This window comes from Myotis yumanensis, unplaced genomic scaffold (assembly GCF_028538775.1).
Source record: "Myotis yumanensis isolate MYYU_CA2020_CCGP unplaced genomic scaffold, mMyoYum1.0.hap1 SCAF_8, whole genome shotgun sequence".
Classification (NCBI taxonomy): domain Eukaryota; kingdom Metazoa; phylum Chordata; class Mammalia; order Chiroptera; family Vespertilionidae; genus Myotis; species Myotis yumanensis.
The window spans coordinates 46,798,950-46,811,659 of NW_027223759.1; the positions used below are offsets into that span (position 1 = coordinate 46,798,950).

Below are 12,710 nucleotides of genomic sequence, written 5' to 3' on the forward strand. Positions count from 1 at the left end.
TCCCAATGACACCAACAGCAATCAAGGCTCAACTACAACAAGACTGTGCACACAGCCCACAAAGGGGTGCACCAAGAATGTCCACCTCAGGTGATTGGGGAGGCTGAGCCACTGGCCCTATAGGACACCTACTACACAAGGCCACTCTATCAACTCAAGGAGACTTAGCAGCTACCCAATACATAGAAACAAACACAGGGAAGCAGCCAAAATGCAGAGACAAAGAAACATGTCACAAATGAAAGAAATGGAAGAAAGCAAAATACTGAATACAGAGTTCAAAACCACAGTTACAAGGTTACTCAAGAATCTTCTAGAAACCTCCGAGGAACTTAGTGAGACCTTCAAGGATCTCAGTGAGAATGCCAAAAAATAGAAAAGGGCCAGCCAGAAATTAAGCATACACTGACTAAAATAAAGAATAATATACAGGGATTTGCCCTGACCGGTTTGGCTCGGTGGATAGAGTATCAGCCTGCGGACTGAAGGGTCTCGGTTTGATTCCAGTCAAGGGCATGTACCTTGGTTGCGGGCACATCCCCAGTGGGGGGCGTGCAGGAGGTAGCTGATCGATGTTTCTCTCTCGTCGATGTTTCCAACTCTCTATCCCTCTCCCTTCCTCTCTGTAAAAAATCAATAAAATATATCTTTTAAAAAGAATAATATACAGAGATTCAACAGTAGACTAGAGGATCCCCAGAATCAAGTCAAAGATTTGAAATACAAGGAAGCAAAAAACACCCAACCAGAAGAGCAAAAAGAAAAAAGAATCCAAAATTTGAAGACAGAGTAAGGAGCCTCTGGGACAACTTCAAGAGTACCAACATCCGAATTATGGGGGTGCCAGAAGAAGAGAGAGAGCAAGATATTGAAAACCTATTTGAAGAAATAATGACAGAAAACTTCCCCTACCTGCTTGGAAGAAATAGACTTCCAAGTCCAGGAAGCACAGAGAACCCAAAACAAGAGGAATACAAAGAGGACCACACCAAGATAAATTATAATTAAAATGCCAAGGGCAAAAGACAAAGAGAGAATCTTAAAAGCAGCAAGAGAAAAACAGTTTGTTACCTACAAGGGAGTACCCATATGACTGTCAGCTGCTTTCTCAACAGAAACTTTGCAGGCCAGAAGGGAGTGGCAAGAAATATTCAAAGTGATGAATAGCAAGAACCTACAACCAAGATTACTCTACCCAGCAAAGCTATCATTTAGAACTGAAGGTCAGATAAAGAGCTTCACAGACAAGAAAAAGCTAAAGGAGTTCATCACAACCAAACCCATACTATATGAAATGCTGCAAGGTATTCTTTAAGAAGAGGAAGAAGAAGAAAAAGGTAAAGATAAAAAGTTATGAACAACAAAGTGACAACAAATACATATCTATCAACAACTGAATCTAAAAATCAAATGAATAAAAAATGTGATGAACAAAATAAACTGGTAAATCATGGGCATGGAAATGGAGCAGGCTAACAATTCTCAGGGGGGTGGGGGAGAGTGGGGAGGGGGTGGGAAGGAATTGGACAAAGATCTTATATGCATGTATGCAGTACCTATGGATGTGGACAGTGGGGTGGTGAGGGCCTGGTGTGGGGTGGGAACCGGGTGGAGGGGAGCTATGAGGGCAAAAAAGAGGGACATCTGTAATAATCTGAACAATAAAGATTTTTTTAAAAAACATATCTATAACTTTGTGATCAAAAGGAAAAATTTTGTACCAAGAACAAGTAAATGATTAAGTATACTTATCCATTTGATTTCAGTTCCAAAATTTAAAGCATTAATTCTTAACCTCTTTTGGTTCATGGACCCCTTTGAGAATTTAATGTAAGTCATAGCTCTTTCTTAAGAAATATATATACACATACAAAAATAAACCATTCAGAGGATTCACACCTGCTGAAGTCTATCTACCTTTAAGGCAGAGCTTCTAATTGTTAGGTCCAGTAAATTAAAGAGAAGAGAAATATATTTCCTCAGTCCTCAAGGCAGACAGAAGGGCAGGGTCTGAGTAGCCTCCTCAGTTGCCTCAGTGTCCCATCCAAATATCATTTCCACATCTACCATATTATGAAAAAGGTTAGTAACTATTATCCCTAAGGTCCAAACCTTTATTTAAAAGGAAATATGAGTTTAAGAACCACTCTCAGCTGGACATACAAAATCTAAGTAAAATCAAGAAAACTTTTTAAATGATACCATTTTTAATTTAAGAGCCTTTAAATGATAAAAAAGAACCTGGCCTCTGTGACAGCTTAGAGAACCAATGGTTACCTAAGATAATTTAATTAAAGCACCTATAAACATAAGTGTAAAGGAGAGAAAACAGATGAAAGGAAAGTCAGAATAGAGGAATGAGAAAACACGCTGGGCCAAAAAACTGAAGGATGCAATGTAAGGCTCGACAGCTGAAAAGCAAGAAGAGAGAGAGGATTAAATAAAGGAGGGCACAGAAAGCTCTCTTAGATACTCGGTGCAGGAAAGAAATCAATTCAAAAGAGCTACTGAGCAGAGAGTAAAGAACAATTTGAATAGAGTGTCAAGCAGCTTCAAGGAGTAAAATTTCAACCTGGAACTAAGCCCAAAGGACAGCAATAATGGTCAAAGCAACCTTTGGACCAGCATTACAGGAGTGTATCAGATGGCTGTGGACTTAACAAATTAATAGCCAAAAGACTAAAGAACCAAGCTCTGTGAGCCAATTTAAATGACTAAGACTGTCCAACATGGATGGAACATACTATAAGATCTACAGAGTTGGACTTGTATTTCAGGCTGAGCAGAGTATGGGAACTGAGACATTTTATATAGCAAGTATTCCATAAAGGCTTGATGAAACAAAGATTTAATGCAATAGAACACCAAAAATTATTTCAAGGGTGTCTAGTTAAATAACAAGGAACCCGTTTAATAATCCCAGGTTTCAAATATGCTTTGAAGAACTGCTATTACACCTGGCACTTAAACCCTAGGAGCACAGGGGCCTTGCTCTCATGGAACTAATTTTCTATTGGGTGGGGAGGGGAGTAGAGGAGAGAGAGAGAAACAAAAAATTAAATATGAATAATAAGCTCTGTGAACATTTATAATGATTTATAGAGTGCATCCATTAGGCTCCTTTAAATCAGATTTGTCAGGGAAGGCTTTTCTACAGAGGTGATATAGGCAGGCTACAGGCCAAAGGACATGAAGGAGCTAGGCTAGGTATACAAAAAGCTTTGTAGAGCATACTGTCAAGAGGCCTGACAAATGCAAGTGTATATAATCAGGTACTAGTGATCTCTCCCCCAATGAACAGGAGAAGAGCTTTCTAGGCAACTAGAATGGCTCCAAAGAAAAAATGAGGCAGGAAGTAATGTGTTCATATTAGCAGTTCACAGGTCACAGATACTTTTTTCAAGGAATCCAATGGATTTTAATGATTAAGAAGGTTAAATATTCCTTAGTAAATTAGGATGTTATGGCAATAATGGAATGGCCCAATTAAATGATATAAAGAGATGATAAAATGACCTTATCAAATTTTATTTTATTCAAGCTTCCCCCCCCCCCATTGATTTCTAGAGTGAGTGGAAGAGAGGCAGGACGGGGGGAGGGGGGAGAGAGAGAGAAACATGGACATGAGAGAGATACATCAATTGTTCGTCTCCCACATGCGCCCCCACCAGGGTCGGGGAACCTGCAATGAAGGTACATGTCCAGGAACCCTTCGGTCCTTGGGTTAACGCTCTAACCACTGAACAACCGGCCGGGGCTTACTTCAAGCTTTTAAAACGTATCATTGAAGAACAACTGTTAGAAAATTGCAGCTTAGTAAAATATCACAAACCAAACTTAATGACTAAAAGCAGAATTCTTAGACTCTAAGAAAGTGAAAGAGGAAATAGGATAGGAGAGGAGCAAAGGGACAGAGGATTCTGAAGTCTGCAAATGACTGAGTCTTTAAAGGGAGTACGAGTACAAGGAGAGGCCAACTCAAATCACCATATGTTTCAAAAATTAGACAAGTATCTGAGATAAGCTCCCCTAAAAATTAGCCTTTGGTGTGCACATCCCCTTCCCAACTTAGCACATATTACACATATATACACTACTTTGCATATAATTTAAAATAATAACAGAGATTCCTAAAGAGTTTCCCCAAACTAAAAAATCCTAAAAATAATCTGTTCTTTTAATTTTATAAAAGGGACAATCTTAGAAACACTAAATGACAAACCTATCTGATAAAATTGTTTTTAAACTCCTGAAATAGTTCATGGACACAGACAATAGTGTGGTAAAGACCCAGGGTGGAGCAGGACTGGGTGGATGGGGGCAAAGGAAGGAAATGGGGAAAATGGGGAACATCTGTAATACTGTCAACAATAAAAAAAAAAAAGAAAGAAAAAGAAAAAGAAAGAATAATAATAAACTCCTGAAAATCACAAAAGGTATACCATAAAAATATACATTATTAACCTAAACTAATCTATAAATTTAATATGAACCTCAGTAAAAATGCCAATAAGGAATAAACAAGTTGGTTGTAAAGTTTGTATGGAAAAGTAACAATAGCTAAGAAAATTCTGAAAAATAAGTTATGAAGTTGAAGTAGCTTTACCAGATATTAAAACTTACTATAAAATTTAAATAATCGCCCTAAACAGTTTGGCTCAGTGGATAGAATGTCAGCCTGTGGACTGAAGGGTCCCAGGTTTGATTCCGGTCAAGGTCATGTACCTTGGTTGTGGGCACATCCCCAGTAAGGGGGTGTGCAGGAGGCAGCTGATCAATGTTTCTCTCTCATCGATGTTTCTAACTCTCTATCCCTCTACCTTCTTCTCTGTAAAAAAATCAATAAAATACATTTTTTTTAATTTAAATAATCAAAACAGTGTATCCAGCCTTTAGGAAGCTTACATTCCAGAGGTTAGATATACACATCTATAATAATAAAAGCATAATATGCTAATTAGACTGGATGTCCTTCCAGACGACCTTCTGGAGGAAGCTGTGGTGGCGGGGACTGAGGCAGAGGCGGCCACAGAGGCCAGCCAAGGCAAAGGCAGCCACCACAGCAGCAGGGAGGGGCCAAGCCCCTTGCATGAATTTCATGCATCAGGCCTCTAGCTAATGATAAATACAATTAAATAAACTATAGAATAAAGAAAGGAGTCAGGTGATAAATTCAGTTCCAAATTTGACAATATGTAGTCTTGTGCCTCCACAAAAAAGTCACCAAATGACAAAGAAAGACAGTGAGAGGAAGAAAGGAACAAAGGACCTAAAAAACAGTCAGAAAACAACAAAATGGCAATAGTAAATCCTTACCTATCAATAAATACTTTAAATATAAATGGATTAAATTCTCCAATCTAAAGATATAGAGCTGAATGAATAAAAAATAACAATAAGATTCAATGATATGCTGCCTACAAGAGATTCGCTTTAGCTTTATGGATGTGGATAGGCTGAAAGTTAAAGGATGGAAAAAAATATTCCAAGCAAATGTAACCAAAAGAGAGCAGGACTGGCTATACTTATATCAGACATGATAGACTTTAATTCAAAAATGGTGACAAGAGACAAGGAAAGATATTACATTATAATAAAGGGGTCAATTCATCAAGAAGATATAACAATTTTAAATATTTATGCATTCAACATCAGAGCGCCTAAATAAATAAAACAAATACTAACACAACTGGAAGGAGAAATAAACATTAATACAAAATCGTAGGGGACTACAATATACCACTCTCAACAATGATATCCAAAGAGGATATTAGTAAGTTAACAGCAATTTGGAACAACACTACAGACCAAATGGACCTAACAGACCTTTACAGAACATTTCATCCAACAGAATATATATTAGTCTCAAGAATGAAACAGGACATTCCCAAAGAAAGATCATATGTAAGGCCATAAAACAAGTCTTTAAAAGGTCAAGACGTCCTTTCCCCAGCCACTGGTAAGGTGCTCGGTCCTTCCAAAGAAGCTAAGGCTGTGTTGGGGTGAGACCCTCACTTCATCCAGCAATTAGCACACCACCCCTGACAGCACTCGCCCACACCACGGTCTTGGAACTCACCTGCATCTACTCAGCCCTTATCCAGCAGTGACAGTGATGGATGATAAGATCAATGCTCTCATTAAAGCAACTGGTGTAAATGTTGAACCTCTCTGGCCAGGCTTCTTTGCAGAGGCTCTGACCAATGTCAACATTGGGAGTCTCATCTGCAATGTAGGGCCTGGTGGACCTGCCCCAGCAACTAGTGCTGTACCAGCAGAAGATCCTGCCCCCTCCACCACTGCTGCCTCAGCTGAGGAGAAGAAAGTGGAAGCAAAGAAAGAAGAATATGAGGAGTATGATGATGACATGGGTTTTGGTCTTTTTGACTAAACTTCTTTTGTAACACATTCAATAAAAAGCTGAACTCTGTTTAAAAAAAAAAAAAGTCAAGAAGATTGAAATTGTATCAGACATCTTTTCTGAAACCGTAGGTAATTAAACTATAAATCAATAAAAAGAGGAAAACTGGAATACTCACAAATATGTGGAAATTAACACACTCCTAAACTAATGGGTCAAAGAAGAAATCAAGATATTGAAAACCTATTTGAAGAAATAATGACAGAAAACTTCCCCTACCTGCTAAAAGAAATAGACTTACAAATCCAGGAAGCACAGAGAACCCCAAACAAAAGGAATCCAAAGAGGACCACATCAAGACACATCATAATTAAAATGCCAAGAGCAAAAGACAAAGAGAGAATCTTAAAAGCAGCAAGAGAAAAACAGTCAGTTACCTACAAGGGAGTACCCATATGACTGTCAGCTGATTTCTCAACAGAAACTTTGCAGGCCAGAAGGGAGTGGCAGGAATATTCAAAGTGATGAATAGCAAGAACCTACAGCCAAGATTACTTTACCCAGCAAAGCTTTCATTCAGAATTAAAGGTCAGATAAAGAGCTTCACAGATAAGAAAAAGCTAAAGGAGTTCATCACCACCAAACCAGTATTATATGAAATGCTGCAAGGTATTCTTTAAGAAGAGGAAGAAGAAGAAAAAGATAAAGATACAAATTATGAACAACAAATACATATCTATCAACAAGTGAATCTAAAAATCAAGTGAATAAATAATCTGATGAACAGAATAAACTGGTGAATATAATAGAATCAGGGGCATAGAAAGGGAGTGGACTCACTATTCTCTGGGGGGAAAGGGGCGTGGGGGGTGCGGGAAGAGACTGGACAAAAATCGTACACCTATGGATGAGGACAGTGGGGGGGGGGGGGGTAAGGACAGAGGGTGGGGTGGGAACCGGGTGGAGGGGAGCTATGGGGGAAAAAAGAGGAACAACTGTAATAATCTGAACAATAAAGATTAAATTTTTTTAAAAAGGAAAAAAAAGATGTTTACAAAAAAAAAAAAGATACACTAATACAGAAACTCAGAATCTGAGTTAAAAACCCTTCTCAATATTACTCCTAATAAATTTAATAGAAAGTACCATTTTCCTTTATGTCAATGAGAAGGGTTAACTAATGTTAAAGTTCAGGTTTATAAAAACCTAAACATCTTTTCTTTCAGAGTAATATGAGTAGATAATGAGAAATATTCACAAAACTATGATAACACATTTCAATAACAATTTCAGAGATAAAGAACACCTACCTACCTTATAGGTCTGTTTCTATTTTTTTTAATGAACTATATATAAGTATCCCTGTTTTCTAAAATTTCACTTTACACCACTTCAATTTAATGGAAGACATATATTAGTAACTGATTTTGCTAACCGAAAGAAATCCAAAAAGGATTTTTGCTCTTCCAAAAAAAGGCAAAAACAGTGTTTAATGTTTGTTTTGCAGTGAGCTGTGGTAGAGCTATTCAGAAAAATAGAAGACACTTAAAGCTGTTGATAAAAATATACTTCTTATTGTTTCATTCACATGTAAGCAGCTGGAATAACAAAGTGATATTTTTCTGAATACATGAGTAGATACATTAGTCCTTTTGCTGAAAAATACCTTAAAGAAACCAACCTTGATAATAGGTGTTTTCCGGTAATAAGCGTGCTGCTCACCCACCTGGCATTACCAAGTATGGTGGTAACATTTATGTTGTGTTCTTACTGCTGAATACAATACAGTTGCGGCCACCATGTGACCAAAACCTAAAAGGCACAATTAGGGCTTATCATATAAAAAATGTGACGTGTTTTATTGTAAGTGCCAATGACAGAAAGGGCAACTCTGAAGCATCTTTATAAGAGGTCTGGAAAGAATACAATATAAAATTGGCAATCACCAACCTTAGAGATGCTCTCAATGGGCTAACAGTCTGAATGAAAAATGGCATTTGGAGGAAACTGTCACAAAGCAATGAACAATTTTTTTAATATGTTTTATTTATTTTAGAGGAATAGAGAGGGGGAGAGAGAAACATCGATCAGCTGCCTCCTGCATTTCCCCTGCCAGGGATTGAGACTGTGCCCTGGCCAGGAATCAAAACGGCAACCTCCTGGTGCATGGAGCGATGCTCAACCCTAAGAAACCTAAAACACCAATCAGAAAGAATATATGCACCCCTATGTTCATAGCAGCACAATTTACAATAGCAAAGAACTGGCAACTGCCCAAGTGTCCATCAGTAGATGAACAGATAAAAAAGCTGTGGTACATTTACACCATGGAAGATTATGCAGCAGTAAAAATGAAGGAGCTCTTTCCCTTTGAGACAGAATAGAGGGACCTGGAGAGTATTATGCTAAGTGAAAAAAGACAGAGAAAGACAAGGATCTCACTCATATGTGTAATCTAATGAACAAAATAAAATGATGAACAAAATAGATCCAGAGATATAGAAACATGGAACAGATTGTAGAATCTCAGAAGGAAGGCAAGGGTGGGTGGGTGGGAAGAGATCAACCAAATAACTTGTATGCATATATGCATAACCCATGGACACAGATAATAGGGCGGTGGAAGTCTGAGGCAGGGGACAGGGGTGGGTTATAAGGTGTCAATTGGAGAAAAAAAGGGGACATATGTAATACTTTGAACAATAAAGGTTGATGTTGTTCTTTTTTAATGAAAGCTGGGTTTGTGGAAGTTAATAAAGATGATGTTGGCCCTGGCCCATGTACTCAGTGGTTGGAGCGTCAGCCCATATACTGAAGGGTCTCAGGTTTGAATACTGGTCAAGGGCAAGTACCTGGGTTGCAGGTTCGGTCCCTGGCCCCTGGTAAGGCACATGCAAGAAGAAACCAATCAATGTGTGTCTCTCTCACCAATATTTCTTTCTCTCTCCCCCCCTCCTCCCTTTCCTTCTCTTTCCCTCCCTCCTTCCTTCCTTCCTTACCTCCCTTCCACTCTCTAAAAATCAACAGGAAAAATATCCTCAGGAAGGAGTAACAAACATAAACAAAATGATGTTGAAGAGGTTTTGGCATCCCGTGACCAACAACTTACAGATTAAGAACTAATGCAATTAATTGCAAAAGGAAAGGATATGAACCAAAAACTAACGCAATAGCAAATGAAGTCAACCGAAAATGAAGTCATCCAGGAACTGAAGGTGAAGCACTTGCATGAGATTTTTCACTATGAATGACCTTGCTGCAATGACTACAGAAAAGTATGACTTTAATTTTGAAAGGGCATGTAGGTTTAGGACAAGTTTGCAGGATGTTTTGAGCCTACAAAGAATTGTATGATAGAAAAATGTGTCATGCTTAAGCAGACAAGCATATTGTAGAATATCAAGCCTTCCACATCAGCCACAACAGACAGCTAACCTTGGACCTCAACTTTCAATATTAAGACAAGCAGACATAATCTGCCTGCCCTGATGGATTCAGACAATGATGAGATGTTAACAGATGACCCTCTGCCTCTCTCTTCTACACCTACCTCCCACAACCCCAACCTCCATCAACTCTGCCTAATACAGCATCATCACCACCTCTCAACTTCCAGTGTGCTCACTGTCTTCCCAAATCTAGTAAGGCAAACTATACCATACATACATTATTTGTACTTTATACAGGCTGTGTAGTTATCATATGATTCCTGCTTTTAATATTGTTAGTGTTATTTTAGGTTTTGCGTGTTATCTGGTATGATTTGGTAGGTTATTTGGGGAATCTAAGAATACTCAAAAAATCTCCATATAAATTAATGGTAATTGTTTTTCACTTTGTACCATTTCTGCTTACAGAAGATTTCATAGGAATACTCTCTTTTCTGATAGCAGGAAAAACCTGTACTCAGGGGACCTTTCAACCAGAATTTTTTAAATATATTTTTATTGATTATATAGAGAGAGGAAGAGAAAGGGAGAGAGACAGAAACATCAATAGGCTGCCGTACCCAACCAGGGATCAAACCTGCAACCTGGGCATGTGCCTTGACCAGAATCAAACCAGCAACCCTTCGGTGCATAGGATGATGCTCAACCAACTGAGTCACACTGGCCAAAACTCAACCAGAATTATTTAACAGACTTCTCCTTTTCTTCTTTTTCTCATTCTCTCTACATATATACATATACACATGAACAACACACATAAATTCATGCAGATTTCAAAGAGAAACTAAGTCCCTTTATAGGGAAAAAGAAAATGTCCTCACATTTTAAGAACCAGCACATCTTTGTAAACTACCTGACAAAAAGACACTGCTCATAGCTTATAATAACCCTATTCTATTATAAATAATGAGGAATTGCTTAACAAAATGGAAAGTCCTCAGAAACTGAGGTTTGCTAATAATCTTATTTAGTTGGGAAAGAATGTGCATTTTTAGATTAAAAAAAAAACATGGTTTATTATATGAGTCAACAATGTTTTTCTTATAGGCCAGATAGTAAATATTTTCGGCTTTGAGAGGCAGTCACTGTAGCAACTACTCAAGTCTGTCTGTAGAGTGAAAGCAACCATGAACAATATAAATAAATGAGTGTGATTTGTTCCAATAAAGCTTTATTTATAAAACAAAGCAGCCAATTCCTGCACATTAATGTTAACTCCATGTTCTACAAGGATACAAATGATGAACAACCATAGAATCGAAAATGCAAAAGTCTACCTATTCTATTAAATTAATCCATGTTCTATTAATCAATGAGGCCAGTGCTCTTAGACTATGAGGAAAATATTTAAAATACAGAGATCTCAACTGCTGCTTCAAAAATCTAAGGTATATCTCAACTACAAAATGAAGAGTTCGTAGTAAATGATCTTCAGAGTGCATTCTACCATTAAAATTCTATGTGCACGTTTACAAATAAGCAGCCTAAGGCCTGGAGAGATTAAATCACATTGCCTTGTCACCATAAATAACTGCCAGAAAAAGTAACTATGGACAACGAGTTACAGACAATATAAGTACCTCTGAAAAGGTGTTAATCCGTAAGCAAAAGAGTGGTTCACATTTCAAAACAATATTTATTCCACAGACTCCAATTCAGAAGGTCTGGATCCCAGCTATGTTAGTTATCACACATTGAGTAAGACCCTTAACTTCCTCCCCCACAAAACGAGGACAAAAATACTACCTCATGGCTTGTTGTCTGGGGGAAAAGGGTAAAAAATGTAATGTAAAGTAGAAAACTAGCAAGATGATGGGTGTTAATAAAACAATACAAGAATTACAATAAACGTGAATGGTCTAAGTATACCAATTAAAAGAAAGACTGCCTGAATGGATTGAAAAAAAGCAGAAATGCTTTTTTTTTTTGAGATATAACTGACATAGACTATTATATTAGTTTCAGATATACAACATAATGATTTGATATCTGTATACAGTGGGAAATGATCACTTTATAAATCTAGTTAAGTAAATGCACTTTAAACATAACTATATAAAGTTATACTTAAGTTAAAAGTAAAAGGATGGAAACAGATATACCATGCAAATTCTAACTTACAAATGTCAGACCAACTTTATAAATAACAAGCTGAAAGTATCTAACTTAAAAATTTAGAAACCTGCCCAGTCAAGTGTTGTTCAGTGGTTGAGCATCGACCCATGAACCAAGAGGTCCCCGGTTCAATTTCCAGTCAGGGCACATGCCTGGGTTGCTGGCTCCATTCCCAGCAGGGGGTGTGCAGGAGGCAGCCCATCAATGTCTCTCATCGATGTTTATTTCTTTCCTTTTTTTTTTAAATATATATTTTATTGATTTTTTACAGAGAAGAAGGGAGAGGGATAGAGAGTTAGAACCATCAATGAGAGAGAAACATCGATCAGCTGCCTCCTGCACGCCGCCCACTGGGGATGTGCCGGTAACCAAGGTACATGCCCTTGACCAGAATCGAACCTGGGACCCTTCAGTATGCAGGCCGACGCTCTATCCACTGAGCCAAACCGGTTAGGGCTCGATGGTTGTTTCTATATATCCTTCTCCCTTACTTTCTCTATAAAATCAATAAAAAGGTATTTTTTAAAAATTAAGAAACCTGACACTACATGTTTTCAGGAAAATCTTCCAATGAAAGCAAATGAGGGTAGACTTCTAACAGGTGTGGACCCCTTGTCTAAAAGGAGACAGTACTCTCCCAAAATCGGGTTCACATGCAATCCATGTAAATACATATACACTGTGGGACAGAGTTGGCTCCATCCTGAAAAGATGACTTCATTTACTTTTCTTATTGTTGACAGTATTACAGATGTCTCTCTTCAATGTCTTATAACTTTCTGAGT

General features: G+C 37.9%; 1 protein-coding gene and 1 pseudogene across 1 annotated transcript in view; one reads left to right on the top strand and one right to left on the bottom strand.

The window, feature by feature from the left end:
* UBR3 (ubiquitin protein ligase E3 component n-recognin 3) overlaps positions 1-12,710 on the bottom strand; it is a 159,799-nt gene that overhangs the window by 140,787 nt on the left and 6,302 nt on the right. The gene's annotated exons all lie outside the window — the stretch shown is intronic.
* On the top strand, positions 2,730-6,391 carry LOC139015423 (large ribosomal subunit protein P1 pseudogene; annotated as a pseudogene).